An 18157-nucleotide genomic window follows, 5' to 3' on the forward strand; every position below is an offset into this window, starting at 1 on the left:
AGAGCTAATACAAGGGACAAAAATGATTTTCCAGCAGCAGAATAATTCTTTTGAGTGTTTATTCAATGTCTGAGAATCATAAGCCAGTGGATTTTTAACATCATCAGACATATTTATTTTTAATACAGCACCGGCTGCATCCATTAAATCCCGGGATGAAGCGGTTGTAAAAGTAGTCCATACCCGCAAACTCCTGCAGCTCCTTGAGGCTGTCCGGACATGGTAACTCCCTGAGAGCGGAGACCTTTGCAGCGGTGGGCGTGGCTCCTTCGGCCGTGATGGTATGGCCCAGGAACTGCATGGACTCTTTCCCAAACTAGCACTTGGCCAGGTTGATGGCAAGGCTGAAATCGGCCAGCCGGTAGAAAAGGGCACAAAGGTGGGCCTTGTGTTGCGCCTGGCCCTTGCTGGCGACGAGAATGTCGTCCTAATAAATAAAGCCAAAATCCAAGTCCCTGCCCACAGAGTCCATGAGGCGCTTGAAGGTCTGAGCGGGACCCTTGAGCCTGAATGGCATGCGCAGGAATTCGAACAAGCCAAAGGGGGAGATGATTGCTGTCTTTGGTATGTCCTCAGGGTGCACCGGGATCTGGTAATATCCACGCACCAGGTCAACCATGGAGAAAACCCTCGCACCATGCAGGTTGGCCGCAAAGTCTTGGATGTGAGGGATGGGATAACGGTCAGGAACTGTTACCTCATTGAGCCGTCGATAGTCTCCGCAGGGACGCCAGCCACCGGAGGCTTTCAGGACCAGGTGGAGCGGCGAGGCCCATGGGTTTTCAGACCGCCGAATGATCCCCAGTTCCAACAGGTGCCAAAACTCCTCCTTCGCCTCCTTGAGATTGTCAGGCAGGAGCCGGCGAGCCTTGGCGTGAACCAGTGGGCCCTGAGTGGGGATGTGGTGGAACAGCCCGTGGTGCGGTGAGGCAGCGGAGAACTATGGCTTGATGAGTGTCGTGAACTCTTCCGGGATTCACTGGAACGAGTCTCTGGGTGTGCTAATCGTGGCCATCTGTGGTTGCTCCGAGCAGGAGGCGTCGAGGCGAACGGCCTGGAAGGTACGGCGTCCACCAGGCGCCTACCCCGAATATCTACCAGAAGCCCATGTGCGAGGAGGAAGTCTGCACCCAGGATGGCAGTTGGAAAGGACAAGACGGTGAACCTCCATGTGAAATTTCATTGGCTGATCTGGAAGTGGACTGTCTTGTCTCCATACATCTGGCTGCACGGAGGGGAGGACCACAAGGCCAGGATGACATTGATCTGGGCTCCAGATCAACGAGGAACTGCCAGCTGCTGACTGAGTCCCGCAGATAGAGGAGGTTGTGTTCTTGGCCAGCACCCGCAGCCATTAACCCTGGCCGGCCTGGTCATTTCCCTGGAATGAGCCAGACTGATGACACTTCCGAGCCTTGGCTCCCCAGCGCTGGTGGTAGAAGCAGAGGCATGGAGCGGATGCTGTGCCCTTGGTTATGCTCTTGGGCACCCCTGCAGGAGCAAAATGCTCTACTGCAGTGCTCGGGGCAGGCTTGGCGTGGTCATGTCTGTGCCTCGAGACCTACTGGACCACTGAGCCTTCTGGGAATAGTGCGTGCCATAGCTCCTGGGCCTTCTTGGGGACCTTCCTCAGGTCAGTGAAGCTCTCCTGGACCAGCAGCAGCTGGACGTCCCCGGGCATATGGTCGAGGAAAATGCACTCGAAGAGTGAGGAGTTGGTGTGCTCACCCATGAGCGTGAGCATCTCGTCCATCAGCTCCATTGGGGACCTGTCCCTCAGGGCGCCGAGGTGTAGCATCTGAGCGGCATGCTGGTGTCTGGATAGTCCGAGGGATCCAGTAAGCACTTGCTTGACGGTCTCGTATTTGTCTTCGGCGGGTGGGTGCTGAGCAAGGTGCAGCACGTGTCTGCCGATGGCCAGGTCCAGGGCAGCGACCACATGATAGAATTTGGTTGTGTCGGACGAGGTCTGGCAGAGGTGAAACTGAGCCTCCGCGTGGCTGACGCAGGTCTCCAGCTCCTGAACCCAGAATTCATGGAGTTTCGCGGCTAAGGCGCTGATCACCCCAGGCTCACTCATGATGGGTTCAAAGACGTTTGATCCAATCAGGGTCACCAATTGTTGCATCAGCTACAGTGCTCCTGAAAGAACACACACAACCAGACAGTTTGAGCTCAGTGAGCAGACTAGTTTATTGCAGGCTGCTAAGCTGTACTTATACTCCCATCCTGGACCTGGCTGAAAACCATGCTGGACGGCGCTGATGTCACCTGGGCATCACGTGGTCCCCCAGCTCGGGGCTTCTGAGCCCCGTGCTGGGAGGAAGGGAACACACCCAATGGCGCCATTTTGGCCGGCTGTCCCACCGCGTGGCTTACAAGCGGGGCTGGTTCGCCTGCCTGGTGGTGAGCCGCCACACATCACACATTCTGGGTGATTTGCAGACAATGCAATTTGGTTTTTTTAATACTTTATTTCTCAATTTTTCACCAAAATAATAATTGTATTACATTCAACTGTAAATTATTTTTAAAAATTAAACATGTGGTATTATCCTCCCATCCCCCTCAACCCACCCTCCCAACATCCCCCCCACTCCTAAAAAAAGAAATAAACTGGAGAATGCCAAGAACATAAAGCATTCCTGGAGAAATATCTATTGGGATGTCTGGGAATGGACCAAGCGTTTGGCCTTCACGTCCAAAGGCAGGCTGTGTGCTCGTAGAAAGTCTGCACCGAGAAGTGATGTGTCCACAGTGGCTCGAATGAAATTCCACTAGAAATTTTCTCTGCCGAGTTGTTTTTGGACATTGTGCGTGACAAAGGTCTTGATGGCAGTCTTTTTTGTCGCCCAGAGGGTGGGACCTTGTGGGTATGTTCGTCTCTTCAGGGCGATTGGTGGGATGACACTGAGTTCAGCACCCGTGCCGGCCACTAGCCTTGTCAGTAATGTTCAAGAGGCTATTGGTGAGGTCAGCCACCTTGTCCATGAGCGGCGGCTGGCCTGGGCATTTTCTGAAAATGAGCAGGGCTGGCTGTATCTTCACGCTCGAGCCCATCGGTGTTGCTGAGAAAGACACCAGCTAACGTTCAGTGCCTCTGCTAATTTGGTGGGGGGCGGTTGTGCTCAGTTCGGGTGGGATCAGTTCTGCTGCCTCACATGAGGATGAGTCAATCGATCATGGCGGACTCATTTTCCTGTTTCATGTGCCACAGCGCACCAGCTCTGGCCGTGACCTTACGTGGGTCTGAGAAATCTTCGTCCGTCAACGGCAGTTGTATGTCATCTGGCATCTGTTCCAAGAAAGCCTACTCAGACATGAGGCATGACTTGTGGCCCTCTGCTCGTGCGACCATCTCATCCATCAGGGCACATGGTGTTCTGTCTCCTTAGCTGTGCAGGTGCATCAGCCTGGCAGCGCACTGTCGTCTGAACAGGCCGAAAGCCCTCAAGAGGAGTTTGTTGAGGGCTGGGTATTTCCTTCCTCCGGGGATCGTGTATCAGGTCGTCCACCCTGGCCGCGGTCTCTTGGTCCAGGGAACTGACGACATGGTAGAACGTTGTCGAATCAGTCGTGATCTGCCGGAGGTGAAGTCGTGCTTCCACTTGCCTGAACCAAGTGCGTGGGCGAAGCGTCCAGAGGTTGGCAATTTCATAGCCACTGCGTTGACTGCTGCAGCATCCATGGTGTGGAGTCCAGAATCGTCTGGACTCGTCGGGGTCACCAATTGTAGCGGTAGCTACAAGGAGAAATGAAATAAGGAGATGACTCTGTTAGTCGCTTGCACTTCCAACAGTTTATATTGGAAAATTCCCATGCTGCACCTTATCAGGTGGCCCGTAAGTGCCGCCCACACAGGGGCGGTGATGTAACGACGCAGCCAAGTGCATCTGCATGGCCCGTTTGAGCTGGGGAGAAGATGCACCCAGCAGTACCATCTTGACACGGCTACACTGCTGCTGCGGCCGTAACAGTGCAGAGCCGATTCGACTGCGTCTCGATGTGTGCCGCTACAGCTATACATTTCCGAGCAACTGCTGAAGCAATTAACCCAAATTCAATGTGATAAATATTTCAATTTAATTTTGGCCTCATAACCTTAATCTTTCTTTGGCTTGGCTTCGCGGACGAAGATTTATGGAGGGGTAATGTCCACGTCAGCTGCAGGCTCGTTTGTGGCTGACAAGTCCGATGCAGAACAGGCAGACACGGTTGTAGCGATCGCAAGGGAAAATTGGTGGGTTGGGGTTGGGTGTTGGGTTTTTCCTCATTTGTCTTTTATCAGTGAGCTGGGCTCTGCGGTCTTCTTCAAAGGAGGTTGCTGCCGGCCAAACTGAGAGGCGCCAAGATGCACGGTTTGAGGCGATATCGGCCCACTGGCGGTGGTCAATGTGGAAGGCACCAAGAGATTTCTTTAGGCAGTCCTTGTACCTCTTCTTTGGTGCACCTCTGTCTCGGTGGCCAGTGGAGAGCTCGCCATATAACACGATCTTGGGAAGGCGATGGTCCATCATTCTGGAGACGTGACCTACCCAGCACAGTTGGATCTTCAGCAGCGTCGGCCTCTGCCATCTCGAGTACTTCGATGTTGGAGATGAAGTCGCTCCAATGAATGTTGAGGATGGAGCAGAGACAACGCTGGTGGAAGCGTGATGCCGGTAGAGGACCCATGATTCGGAGCCAAACAGGAGTGTGAGTATGACAACGGCTCTGTATACGCTAATCTTTGTGAGGTTTTTCAGTTCGTTGATTTTCCAAACTCTTTTGTGTCGTCTTCCAAAGGCGCTATTTGCCTTGGCGAGTCTGTTGTCTATCTCGTTGTCGATCCTTGCATCCGATGAAATGGTGCAGCCGAGATAGGTAAACTGGTTGACCATTTTGAGTTTTGTGTGCCCGATGGAGATGTGGGGGGGCTGGTCGTCATGGTGGGGAGCTGGCTGATGGAGGACCTCAGTTTTCTTCAGGCTGACTTCCAGGCCAAACATTTTGGCAGTTTCCGCAAAACAGGACATCAAGCGCTGAAGAGCTGGCTCTGAATGGGCAACTAAAGCGGCATCGTCTGCAAAGAGTAGTTCACGGACAAGTTGCTCTTGTGTCTTGGTGTGAGCTTAATATTACTCGGTAAAAATAACATGAAGGTCTGTGAAAATTACGTACCCAAATCCAAAATTGTCTAACTTTAGGACATTGCCAAGTTGAATGCAAAAATGTTCCAATCTCAGGTCCACATCGAAAACATTAATCCGATACAGCAGGATTTAATCTATTTGATTTTTGTGGAGTCAAATAGAACTGATGTAAAAAATTATATTGAACCAACCTATATCTTAGTCATATTATTTACACAAATCCATCCAATCCTTTTCGCTTATTTGAGAATTTAAATCTATTTCCCATCTTCATCTAGATTTATTCACTCCAGTTTTGGGGGCCTTAGATTGAAGCAAGTTATACATTACTGAAATAAATTTATTTCCAGTAGGATAACAAATCAGTAATTCTAATTCACTTTGATTAGGTAACATCAAAGTAAGACCTATTTTTACAGATAATAAAGCTTTAACTTGGTAATAACAAGATAATTCTTTCAAAGATTTCAATCTCACATCCTCAAAACTAATTTTCTTAATACCCTTCCATCTCCAAATCTTCCAGAATTGGTTGTCTATTGAAGAAGGAAAATGCCTATTTTAATATTAAACCTGTCATGCCAATTTCATTATCAACTCAATCAAATGTTTCAAAATAGATGATTCCCCACTTCCAAATAAAGCTTAGGATTCCATTTGTAAATAAAATCTTGGGGATTCGTATTCCCTATTGCATTAAATTCAACAGAAACCCAAGCTGGAATATCATCTAAATTATACAATATATTAATAAATCTCAATTGAGCTGCTTTTCAAAATTCTTAAAATGAGGAAGACACAAACCACACCCACCCCCCCCCCTCCCACCCCACCAACTCATATTTCCAAGTCAATTTTTCCAAAGAAACACCGGGCATTTTATCTTTACATAATTTCCGAACCGCCATATTTAAATCCTGACAATGCAATTCTCCAAAACACCACAACCATTCCTTAATTGGGCAACACTTCTCCTAAATATTGGCAACATTTATGCTGGCATTGCTCGGACACCCTAATCAGAGTGACCCACAGTCGCCAGGAGTGGGTGCTGCCACGCGAGCCATCATTCAAGTAAATGGCTCGCGAGACTATCTTGTGACTTGAAGTCAAGCTGGTGTAAATACGATCAATAACTCTCTCTCTGTTTTGTGCAAAGAATCTTGCATATAAGAACGAAAGAGAGTTGGAGTGTGGTTTGGTGAAACTCTGTGTCCTTCATTAAATCTCTGAGTCAACTCAAAGTGGGAGTTCGATTCCTCATCTACGTGTGCAGCCCAGACAGTTTGGGCACAGTTACACCAGGTGTACACATTGCCCAAAGCCTTTGGGATCAGCATTGTGGTGCACACAATAATCACGTCAAATAGGATGGAGTGATTAAGCACCTTCAATGACCAAAAACCTGAGCATTACTGATACACGACTGGGCCAGGTTCCATGAACAGAAGCAAGAGGGGGCTAGTCCGGGAAATCCAGGGTGGAGCTAAGGGAGAGGTTGGAGAAGGTCAGGAAGATATGGACTGGCCAGTCCATACATCTATATCAAAGCCTTTCACCACTTCTTTGAGATAAAACCCAACGAGGTGATGTGGCGACACAGAGCACATACTGTACTTTATGACATACATAGTTCATAGTGTCCATCACAAGTTCAGCCTGTCGGGTGGTCTTGTGATCCTCTGTGGCTTCCGAGGCACTGGGCCCTCCCAATTTTGTGCCAGCTCCCCTTCTCGCTTCAGTCTGTGTACGGACCTGAATCATTAACTGACCATCTCTCTCCATGGACACTGCCTAACCTGCTGAGTTCCTCCAGCTTCATTCTTTATTCCTCGTTCTGGTGGTCCTTCACCTAAAGGCAGAATAGGCTCACGGGGAGAAACAGCCTCCTGCTCCTACTTTGTTCTGTGTTGGGGAAAACCTATTCTAAATCGTCGTTCACTCCTTTTTTTTTTTTTTTTTAAGGGAACGATAAGCTTTATTGTACAGAAGACTTGAGCTGGCCCGGATCCACGTTCGAGAAGTCAATCCTCGTTCACTCCTTGAGGTGATCGGTCCTTGGCATCTGTTGGCCCTTGTACAGAACAAAGGCCACTCTTCTGCCTCTCACCCTGAAAGGACTCAGTTCAACCTTGTGCCATTTGGGGGATTAGCATTGGGGGAGTGGGTTTGTTGGGGGATCAGGGATAAGTTAAAGGTTATCTGCCCTCTCATTTCAACTGAATCCACACAGACCTGCATCATTCTGTGTCATATTAAGCCCTGACCACACAAATCCCCCCATTCACTTTCCAATTTGATGAAGGGTGCAGAATATTAGCTGGATCTTGTTCTGATAATTCTGATGAAGACATCATCACACAGATTTTGCCAGGAAGCTAGGAGAGAGAGTGACCAAGGACATTTCAGACAGGAATCAATTCTCAATTCCTCGACTGAGTCTCATATCCTAATGCCTGCCTCATCTCTCAAACAATAGTGCGAATTGACTACAGCTGGAGCCAGTTTCAGCTGCATTCTACGTCAAGAATCAGTCTGCAGAAGCAGAAACAGCCCTATGGAATGTTCTTTCAGATGGCAGCCTGAAAGGGACAGCTGCAGGAGAGGCGCCTCAGAGCGCACTCCAGTTCCTGTCAGCGCAGGACATCAGGGCAGGTGCGGCTGGCACAGGATGTTGGGGCAGGGGAGGCTGTCAGGCAGCAGTGATGGGTGGTGTCGGGCGCGGTGATGGGGGCTCTCGGGTGAGGTGAATGGGGCTGTCGGACGCAGGAAGGATGGGTTGTCGGGCACGAGGAGGGGGGCTGTCAGGCGCGGGGATTTGGGTCCCTGGCTGATTATCATCAGGCGGCTGCATTCAGGGTCCTCGGGGGAATTGCTCAGACACGGAGATCATACCTCCCGAAGGAAGATTGGTAAGTACTCCTCCGAGCCGCATCAGGCTCTTTCACATGGCCTCCTTACAGCCGCATTCGGATAGAATATGTGACTTTACATCGGGGGTATTCTGGCCACCTGAAGGAGGCTCATCAGGCCTGATCCAAAGGCTGCAATAAGCCTTCAGCACCACTCAGTCCCAGAATGGCAGTTTCTGCTTTGAACTGTTAGCCACCATTGTCAACTTCAAGAATTAAAAATGACTATGAAATTAGACATTTACATGTGTAAATTGGAAACCAGAAATCAGACAGGCAAAGAATGATTACCAATGTGTACTGTGAGCAACCCTTCCAGATTTCTGTTGAAATTTTGTAGACCAGAAGGATGTTCTTAATTATAATGGGCACATGAGATTAAATTGCCAACAACAAATCCTTTCTATGTCTTGAGGAAGAGGATGTGCAAAATGTAAAGCAGAAGCTGTACTAATACCTTCCAAGAAATGTTATCCAATTTGTTGGCAGGAAAATGTCTTAAAAGCTCTACCATGTGAGTGTGTTCTTTAACTGCCGTTCAAACATTGATAGTGAGGTGAGTCTGTTCACCCACCACTGGTACCCCTCATTCCTGCTGGCATGACTCAATAAAGACTGTGTTTTAGAGTTTGTGGTTTGTTACTGTACCTTTTTGTACCTTGACAGGAAATCGACTTCAACAAGGGTGAGAAAAAAAAACACTCAAACCCCTTACATGGTGACAGATTTGAACCTGGGTCACTGTCACTAAGAACATTCTTCCAAACATGCCAAGATCAAAATTCAATTGATTGTCATGGTATAAAGTGCAATATTACACAAAATTCACTTCATTCAGTCATAAAGCAGACAGAGTCACATCAGCAGGAAGTTAGACATAGTGTTCCTTGCAGTTAAGAGGAAAAGAGAATTCCCTGAGTCCCCTACAGCCCCCAAACCCAGCCCTTGCCCACAAACACCCAGCCCCCTGCCCCCAAAATCCAGCGCAAACCATCAAATGCAGTTGCCTTGTTTAGAAAAGGTAATGGGGAGAATCTTGGGAATTATAGACCAGTTAGGATCTATGAGCATTTGCAGAAGTACAGACTTCTCAAGGTCAGTCAGCATGGCTTTGTGATGGGAAGGTCATGCCTCATGAGTCTAAATGAGTTTTATTTGAGTGGGGTAAGAAAGGAAATGAATGAGGGTCGTGTGGTAGATGTGGTCTACATGGATTTTAGCAAGAATTTGACGAGACTCATTAGAAAGCAATTTGGCAAAGGATCAGGGTAACTTTGGCAGTGGATAAAAAATTGTCTTGTTGGAAGAAAGCAGAGAGGAGTGGAGTGCCACATGGATCTGTTCTGGGACCCCTGCTCTTGATGATTTTTATAAATGACCTGGATGAAGAGGCAGAAGATGGGTCAGTATGTCTGCAGATGATGTGAAGGTTGGAGGAGTTGTGGATGATGCTGAAGGTTGTCGAAGGATAAGGATTTCAATCCAGGTAAGTGTGAGGTGATGCATTTTGGAAGGACAAACCAGAAGGCTGGGTACAAGGTTACCAGTCGGTTACATGAGTGAGGATAAACAGAGGGACTTTGGGGTTCAAATCCAAACATCCCTCAAGGTTGCCGCTCAGGTTGATAAGATAGTTATGAAGGCCAATGGGATGATGAGCTTCATTAAACTTTTCTACGTTGTCGTGCGTGAAAGTGAGGCCATTTTGGCAAGAAAGCACAGAAAAATTAACCACGATCACAGCAGTGACCTCCACGTGAGACCTGACAATCTCTTCATTGAAACAAGCGACAACTTGACCAAATATCTAATCTCATTTATAAAAATAGCACTGGCCTTCGCGAAGAGATGTATCACGATCAACTGGATGTCCGATAGCATGTTGGGCTGTGGAAACGAACTGCAGTTACCTACGGAAAAAAAAAAATCACATAAACGTGACCCTTTGGTAAAGGTCTGTCAGCTGTACCTGGACCACATAGGGGCCCAGACACTAATACAAATGAACAATAAAAGGGGATGAAAGTAACCATTATATAGACCAAAACCAAGTTTCCCCAACTGGACTCATCGACTTGTAATCTCTGAAAATGTGGATATGAAAACAAACTGCAACAGAGAGAAAAAAATTCAAAGTGCAAAAGGGAGAGTCTTTAAATGAGTCCCTGAATGTGTGTTGAGTCTCGTGGTGAAGGGGTAGCAGCTGTTCCTGAACCTGGCTATACCTCTTCCCTGATGGGAGCAGTGAGAACAGAGGCGGGTGATGTGGATCCTTGATTGCTGCTGCTCTCTGACAGCAGCGTTCCCTGCAAATGTTCTCAATGGTGGAGGGTTTTTACCTGAGATGTCCAGGGCGGTGTCCAAGACAATAGCTCAAGCCTTCTACAAACTGAACCTTTCCCCCCTCACACCCGTAAAACACTATTTTTCTCGCATCAATGTGCCTGTCTAAGTGTTAAAGGTCCCTATTATTCCAGACTCCACTATCCTGCCCGGCCATGCGCTCCAAGCATCCGCAGCCTTGTGGGTCCCTGTTCCCGTCCCCACTCAGCCTTCTGGGACCCAGACCCGTCCCACCTCAGCATTCTGGGTCCCCGTCCCCCCTTAGCCTTCTGGGTCCCAGACCCGTCCCCCCTCAGCCTTTTGGGTCCCCGACCCCCCTGAGCCTTCTGGGTCCCCGTCCCCCCTGAGCCTTCTGGGTCCCCGTCCCCCCTGAGCCTTCTGGGTCCCCGTCCCCCCTGAGCCTTCTGGGTCCCCGTCCCCCCTGAGCCTTCTGGGTCCCCGTCCCCCCGAGCCTTCTGGGTCCCCATCCCCCCTCAGCCTTCTGGGTCCCCATCCCCCCTCAGCCTTCTGTGTCCCCGTCCCCCCTCAGCCTTCTGGGTCCCCGTCCCCCCTCAGCCTTCTGGGTCCCCGTCCCTCCTCAGCCTTCAGGGTCCCCGTCCCCCCTTAGCCTTCTGGGTCCCCATCCCCGTCCCTCCTCAGCCTTCTGGGTCCCCGTCCCCGTCCCCCCTCAGCCTTCTGGCTCCCCGTCCCTCCTCAGCCTTCTGGGTCCCGGTCCCCGTCCGCCCTCAGCCTTCTGGGTCCCGGTCCCCGTCCGCCCTCAGCCTTCTGGGTCCCGGTCCCCGTTCCCCCTCAGCCTTCTGGGTCCCGGTCCCCGTCCCCCCTCAGCCTTCTGGGTCCCCGTCCCCCCTCAGCCTTCTGGGTGCCCGTCCACGTCCCTCCTCAGCCTTCTGGGTCCCAGTCCCCCCTCAGCCTTCTGGGTCCCCGTCCCCCCTCAGCCTTCTGGATCCCCGTTCCCTTCCCTCCTCAGCCTTCTGGGACCCGGTTCCCGTCCCCGCTCAGCCTTTTGGGTCTCCGACCCCGTATCCCCTCAGCCTTCTGGGTCTCCGACCCCGTACCCCCTCAGCCTTCTGGATCCCCGTCCCCTTCCCTCCTCAGCCTTCTGGGACCCGGTTCCCGTCCCCGCTCAGCCTTTTGGGTCTCTGACCCCGTACCCCCTCAGACTTCTGGGTCTCCGACCCCGTACCCCCTCAGCCTTCTGGGTCTCCGACCCCGTCCCCCCTCAGCCATCTGGGTCCCTGTCCCCGTCCCCCCTCAGCCTTCTGGGTCCCGGTCCCCATCCCCCCTCAGCCTCGCGGCCCCCGCCACCCCCACCTCAGGCTCGCGGGCCCCGAACCCCCCCCTCAGGCTCGCGGGCCCCGATCCCCCCTTCAGCCTTTTGGGACCCGTCCCCCCTCAGCCTCGCGGCCCCCGCACCCCCCAGCTCAGGCTCGCGGGCCCCGACCCCCCCCTCAGCCTCCCGGCCCCCGACCCCCCCTCAGCCTCGCAGGCCCCGTCCCCCCTCAGCCTCGCCGCCCCCGCCCCCCCACCTCAGCCTCGCGGCCCCCGACCACCCTTCAGCCTCGCGGCCCCCAACCCCCCCCTCAGCCTCGCGGACCCCGACCCCCCTCAGCCTCGCGGGCCCCGACCCCCCTCAGCCTCGCGGCCTCCGACCTCCCTCATCCTCGCGGGACCCGACCCCACTTCAGCCTCGCGGGACCCTACCCCACTTCAGCCTCGCGGGACCCGACCCCACTTCAGCCTCGCGGGACCCGCCCCCCTTCAGCCTCGCGGGAACCGCCCCCCTTCAGCCTCGCGGGACACGCCCCCCCCTCAGCCTCGCGGGACACGCCCCCCCCCTCAGCCTCGCGGGACACGCCCCCCCCCCTCAGCCTCGCGGGACCCGCCCCCCCTCAGCCTCGCGGGACCCGCCCCCCCTCAGCCTCCCGGCCCCCGACCCCCCTTCAGCCTCGCTGCCCCCTACCCCCCCTCAGCCTCGCAGGCCCCGTCCCCCCTCAGCCTCGCCGCCCACGCCCCCCCACCTCAGCCTCGCGGCCCCCGACCACACTTCAGCCTCGCGGCCCCCAACCCCCCCCTCAGCCTCGCGGACCCCGTCCCCCTCAGCCTCGCGGGCCCCGACCCCCCTCAGCCTCGCGGCCTCTGACCTCCCTCATCCTCGCGGGACCTGACCCCACTTCAGCCTCGCGGGACCCGACCCCCCCCTTCAGCCTCGCGGGCCCCGCCCCCCCACCTCAGCCTCGCGGCCCCCGACCCCCCTTCAGCCTCGCGGCCCCCGACCCCCCTCCACCTCGCCGCCCCCGACCCCCCCCTCAGCCTCGCGCGCCCCGACTACCACACACCCTAATGTCACCCCGACACAAACTCCCTCACGGTTCCCCGGCCCCACCTCACAACCATCTCCCCGCCCGTTCCCCTCCGAGCTCCGTCCGCCCAAGACCCAAAGGGCGACCCGTGGAAACTCCCTCCTCCCTGGTCTTGCTCCCAAAATGCCCCGATTCCCGCCCGTGAAGCACCGACACGAACCTCTCCCGCTCGCGACCAACTGCTCCGAAGGCGGGAAAGATCAACAACATGGCGGCCCCCAAGGGTCGCTCTCGCGAGAGCTTGAGCCACCCCTCCACGGGATCTCTTCGCCAGCCCAGTCCCACTGGGGAAGGGGCCGAGAGCTGCCTCGGGCCTCCAGTCCATCTCCCCTTCAGGCTGCACATTTCCACACCAGGACCTGCCCCACATTCCCCCCCAAGAGTCCAGTCCATCCCACCTCCACCACCTTGGCCCAAAGCTCATTCCACGCTCCCACCCCCCTCTGAGGGAAGAAAATCCCCCTTCAATCTCAATCCATGTCCTCCTCTTTGAATCTCTCCCACTCTCCTTGGAAACAGCCTGTCCCCATGGACACGATCCGTCCCCCCTCACAATTTTCAAATCTTCCTCAATCTTCTACGCTCTAGGGAATAAAGTCCCAGCCTGTCCAACCTTCCCCTGGAACTCAAACCCCGAAAGCCAGACCACCTTCTTGTCCCTCTCCACGACGCGCTGTCTCATTCCTATCCTTCCTCTCCTCCGGCCACCCAAACGGCACACAACGTTCCCAAGTTGGCCTCACCCATGCCTCGTCCAACTTCCTCGTGGCCTCCCACCTCCTGCACTCAATCCTCTCATTTCTGAAGGCCAAAATACCAGAAGCTTTCTTCATTCCCCCCCACCCCCCCATCTCTACAAGGGACTCCACTTTCGGGCAGTTCTGTACCACAGTTCCTCAATCCCTTTGTTTGACAACACTCCTCAATGGTCTGCCATTTAACATTCAAACTCTTACGTTTTAAGAATCAATTGCAGAGATCCATGGATGTGAGAAGTCAGGAGGGTTAGGGACTGGGTGCAGGTCGATGAGACTGGCAGAATGATATTTCACCATGGACGAGAAGGGCAGAAGGGTCTCTTTTCTTTGCTGTGGGGTTTCTAGGGTAGAGTTCACACCATTCTCAGGAAGGAGGATGAGCAGACAGATGTCATGGTCCACGGGTAGGAAAGGTGATGAGATCCTGCCAGGAGAGATGAGGGAGTGAAGTGCACAACCAAGGGGTCTCTCTCTGTCAGTCTGTGTGTGTCTCTATCTCTCTGTGTCTCTCTCTCTCTCTGTCTGTATCTGTCTGTCTGTGTCTCTCTCTCTCTGTCTGTGTCTCTCTCTCAGTCTGTGTCTATGTCTCTCTATCTGTGTCTCTCTTTGTGTCACTCTGTGTTTGTCTCTGTGTCTGTCTCTGTCTGTGTGTGTCTCTTTGTGTGTATGTCTGTGACTCTCTCGCTGTGTCTCTCTCTGTCTGTGTCTCTCTCTCTGTCTGTGTCTCTCTCTCTGTCTGTGTCTCTCTCTCTATCTGTGTCTCTCTTTGTGTCACTCTGTGTCTCTCTGTGTGTGTCTCTGTGTCTGTGTGTCTCTCTCTGTCTGTGTGTGTCTGCCTGTGTGCGTACGTCTGTGACTCTCTCTCTGTGTCTCTCTCTGTCCGTGTCTCTCTCTCTGTCTCTCTCTCGCTGTCAGTGTCTCTTTCTCTGTCTGTATGTGTCTCTCTGTGTGTCTGTGTCTGTATATCTGTCTCTCTGTGTCTATATATCTGTCTCTCTGTGTCTGTGTGTGAGTGTGTCTGTCTGTCTGGGTATGTGTGTGTGTCTCTCTCTGTCTGTGTGTCTCTCTCTGTCTGTGTGTCTCTCTCTCTGTCTCTCTCTCGCTGTCAGAGTCTCTCTCTGTCTCTGCCTGTGTGTTTCTGTGTGTGTCTGTGTGTGTGTGTGTCTGTCTGTCTGGGTATGTGTGTCACTCTCTATCAGTGTCTCTAATATTTGCTTATTCATTACCCACCATTATCCATCCCGACTGGTGGTGCGGGCTTTGTTCCCCAAGGCGTCCGTATTGGCTGTCCATGGACCATCTCTGCCCCAACGCATTCCTCGGTGTCACCTGCATTAAAATCAAGGTGGCATCAGCACCTTTTTGGGCACTTTTAGCGGTATTTCCTCAGTTCTTCTGGCCAGTTTTGTGTTTCGTTCACACATTCCTGCTGCCTGGGGTTCACGGCACTCGTGGAAAATCGCCAGTTCCTGAAACAATTCTTCATTTATCTTATTTGTAACATTTTTACATTTAATTTAACATATGCATTAAAAAACTTAAATTTCTTATTTGAAAATAAGATAAAATTAATGCATAGTGATTTAAAAAGTAACCCCTCCCACAGCTGCCCAATAGAAAACAATAAAGAGAGGAAACATCTAGATAGCATTCATAAAAATTGAGCAAAACTCTCAAATAAAATCTTGCTTTTCTTGGTTTTAGGAGTCAGAAAGTTCATGTTGGGTGATTACAACTTAATTCCTACAATTGGTAAATACACATCCCAAATCTTCAAAAGAGAAATTCAAATTTGTTCCGTGAATTCAATGTAATTATTTCAAGTGGGATACAACGGCCTATTTCAGTGTGGCTATCGACCCATTCCCAAATACGCATCGGACTTCCAAGTTACTGCCACACATTTTAACCCTATAACAATTACAGCACAGAAACAGGTCATTTGGCCCTTCTTGTCTGCACTGAACGAAATACTCTCCTCTCGTACCACCTCTCAGCATTCCCCTCCCCTCCAATTCTCCCTGAAATGACAAAATGGACCCTGCCGCCACTACATTTCCCGGAAGCTCACTCCACTCAGCCACCACTCTGAGTAAAGAAGTTCCCCCTCATGTTACTTCCAAACTTTTACCTCCTGTTTCAATCCCTGCTCCCCGCAATGAAAAAAGTCTCTCCACATCAACTCGTTCTATCCTCCTAGTAATTTTAAAGACTTCGATCAAATCCCCTCTCAACCATCTACAATCCAAAAAATAAAGACTTCATTTGCTCAATCTTTCTTTGTAATCTAGTTGCTGATATCCAGGTAACATTGACGTAAATCTTCTCTGCACCCTCTCTACTTTGTTGATAGCTTTCCTCTCATTTGGTGACCAGAACTGCACACAGTACTCACAAAAGAGCCTCACCAATATCTTGTCTAGTCTCAACCTCACTGCCCGACTCCTGTATTCTATGTGATGGTTGATCAAGGCCAGCTATTTGAACAGATTCTTTTCGAGGTACTCTCTGATTACCCTCCAATAATTAACCTATCACTGTCAGGCTCACCTGGTTGGCTTTTGAAGCCGTTTTTAAACAAAGGAACATTAGATTACATCCATTCCTCTGGCACCTCACCCGTGGATAAACAGGTTTTAAATATTTCTGTCAGAGCCCTTGCAATTTCTACTCTTCTTTCCATCAAGGCCAAGGGAATATCATGTCAGACGTCCATCCACCATCAGACAAAAATTAGCCGACACAAGATGAAGGCAGGACAGTAGTCCCACCTCTCCAGCACGAGTCATGGATCAAGTGAGCACTGACTGCAAGAAGTTTCTACATCCTCTTGGTGTCTGTGTGGATTTCCTCCCACACTCCACAGCTCAAGGAGGCCGTAAGTTCATTGGCGATTTGGAAAGGTCAAGACCATGGGGTGGAAGTGCACATTCTGGACCTGGGGGCATCAATTCAATTCAACAGCACAGATGAACCTTTGGGCACGACCTGATCTTTTTCTGGTTTCAAACTCATTATTTTTGAAAATTGTATGTGCACCTCTAATGCAACACGACTGCTGCTAAACAGGCTTCTTGATGCATATCCATGACAAGAACTCGGGAGAATCTGATTTGGTTACTAGACTTTTGAACAGAACAGTGTCTGGACATTTTATCCCTAAACTGAAACTTTATAGACATACAGAACAAAAAGAGGGCAAAACAAGCTTGTGTCTCACCAATACCACAATTCACGGACACTTTTTAAGTTCTCAAGGGTGGCAGAAAACACAAAGAACAGACAAACTCCTTCCACACTGTCACTTTGAGAGCTTTGGACTCACCATGCTATAAATATTGCCAAGCCATCACTCTCTCTCCAAATCAATGACCCAAAGTCCTGGCTGAGCGATAGATTTGAGACATTTTACCCGCTATGTAGCAATCAGGCACAAGGAAAATTGCTGCTTCCATTGTAAAATATTTAGGAATCTCAGACCACAAACAACCTTCACCCCGAAAAACAAGCAATTCTCCACAATAAAACTAGGTTTCCTTCCTGTCTGCAAGCATCTGCTCTCTTGAGTCTGAATGGCACAACGGGGGAAACCGTTTCAAACCCATGACCTGAAACAGCATATTCTCTTCCCCTAATTGGAGCTGTCTTGCAATTGGCATTTATTCCAAAGTGGAGGAAAGGCTCTAGGAGATGCAAATGGCAGCCGTGGCTAACTAATGAAATCAAGTGCACTATCAAATCCAAAGGGTGTAAGTATAAGATAGCGAAGCGGAGTGGGAAGTTAGAGGATTGGGAAACCTTCAAAGAGCATCAGAGGGTAACTAAGAAAGTCATAAGAGAGGGGGAAATGAACTACGAGAGGAAATTAGCAAATAATATCATGCAGGATAGCAAAAGCTTTTTTAAATATGTGAAGAGGAAGAAATTGGTTCGGTCTAAAATTGGTCCATTAAGAATGGAAAAGGATGGAATTATTACCGGAAACAAGGAGATGGCTGAGGAATTTAACAAATACTTTGCATCGGTCTTCACCAAGGAGGATATAGGTTATGGTCAGTTAGGGGGTAGTGGTCATGCGGTATCAAGAGACTTGGGGAACTTTCCTGGGTAAGTAGGGGATCTAATGCATATCCAGATCTAGAAGGAGGAGGTTGTGAGAAAATTGTTGGGACTGAGGGCTGATAAATCCCCAGGGCCTGATGGGCTGCATCCCAGGGTGCTTAAAGAAGTTGCTATGGAAATTGTGGAGGCACTGGTCGACATTTTCCAAAGTTCCATAGATTCGGGGGAGGTCCCTGAGGATTGGAGAGTGGCTGATGTGGTGCCGATTTTTAAGAAGGGAGGGAGGGAGAAAACGGGAAATTATAGACCGGTCAGCCTGACGTCAGTGGTGGGGAAGATATTGGAATCTATCATAAAAGGAGTAATACCAGAACACTTAGGCAGAAATAGAATAAGGGCTAGTCAGCATGGATTCCTTAAGGGTAAGTCATGCTTGACTAACCTTCTGGAATTTTTCGAGGATGTGACAAAGAGGGTGGACTTGGGAGAGCCAGTGGATGTGGTGTATTTGGACTTCCAGAAGGCCTTTGATAAGGTACCGCACGGGAGACTAGTGGGCAAGATCAGGGAGCATGGAATTGGAGGTAAGG

The sequence above is a fragment of the Narcine bancroftii genome, chromosome 8, assembly GCF_036971445.1.
Source record: "Narcine bancroftii isolate sNarBan1 chromosome 8, sNarBan1.hap1, whole genome shotgun sequence".
In the NCBI taxonomy this organism is placed as follows: domain Eukaryota; kingdom Metazoa; phylum Chordata; class Chondrichthyes; order Torpediniformes; family Narcinidae; genus Narcine; species Narcine bancroftii.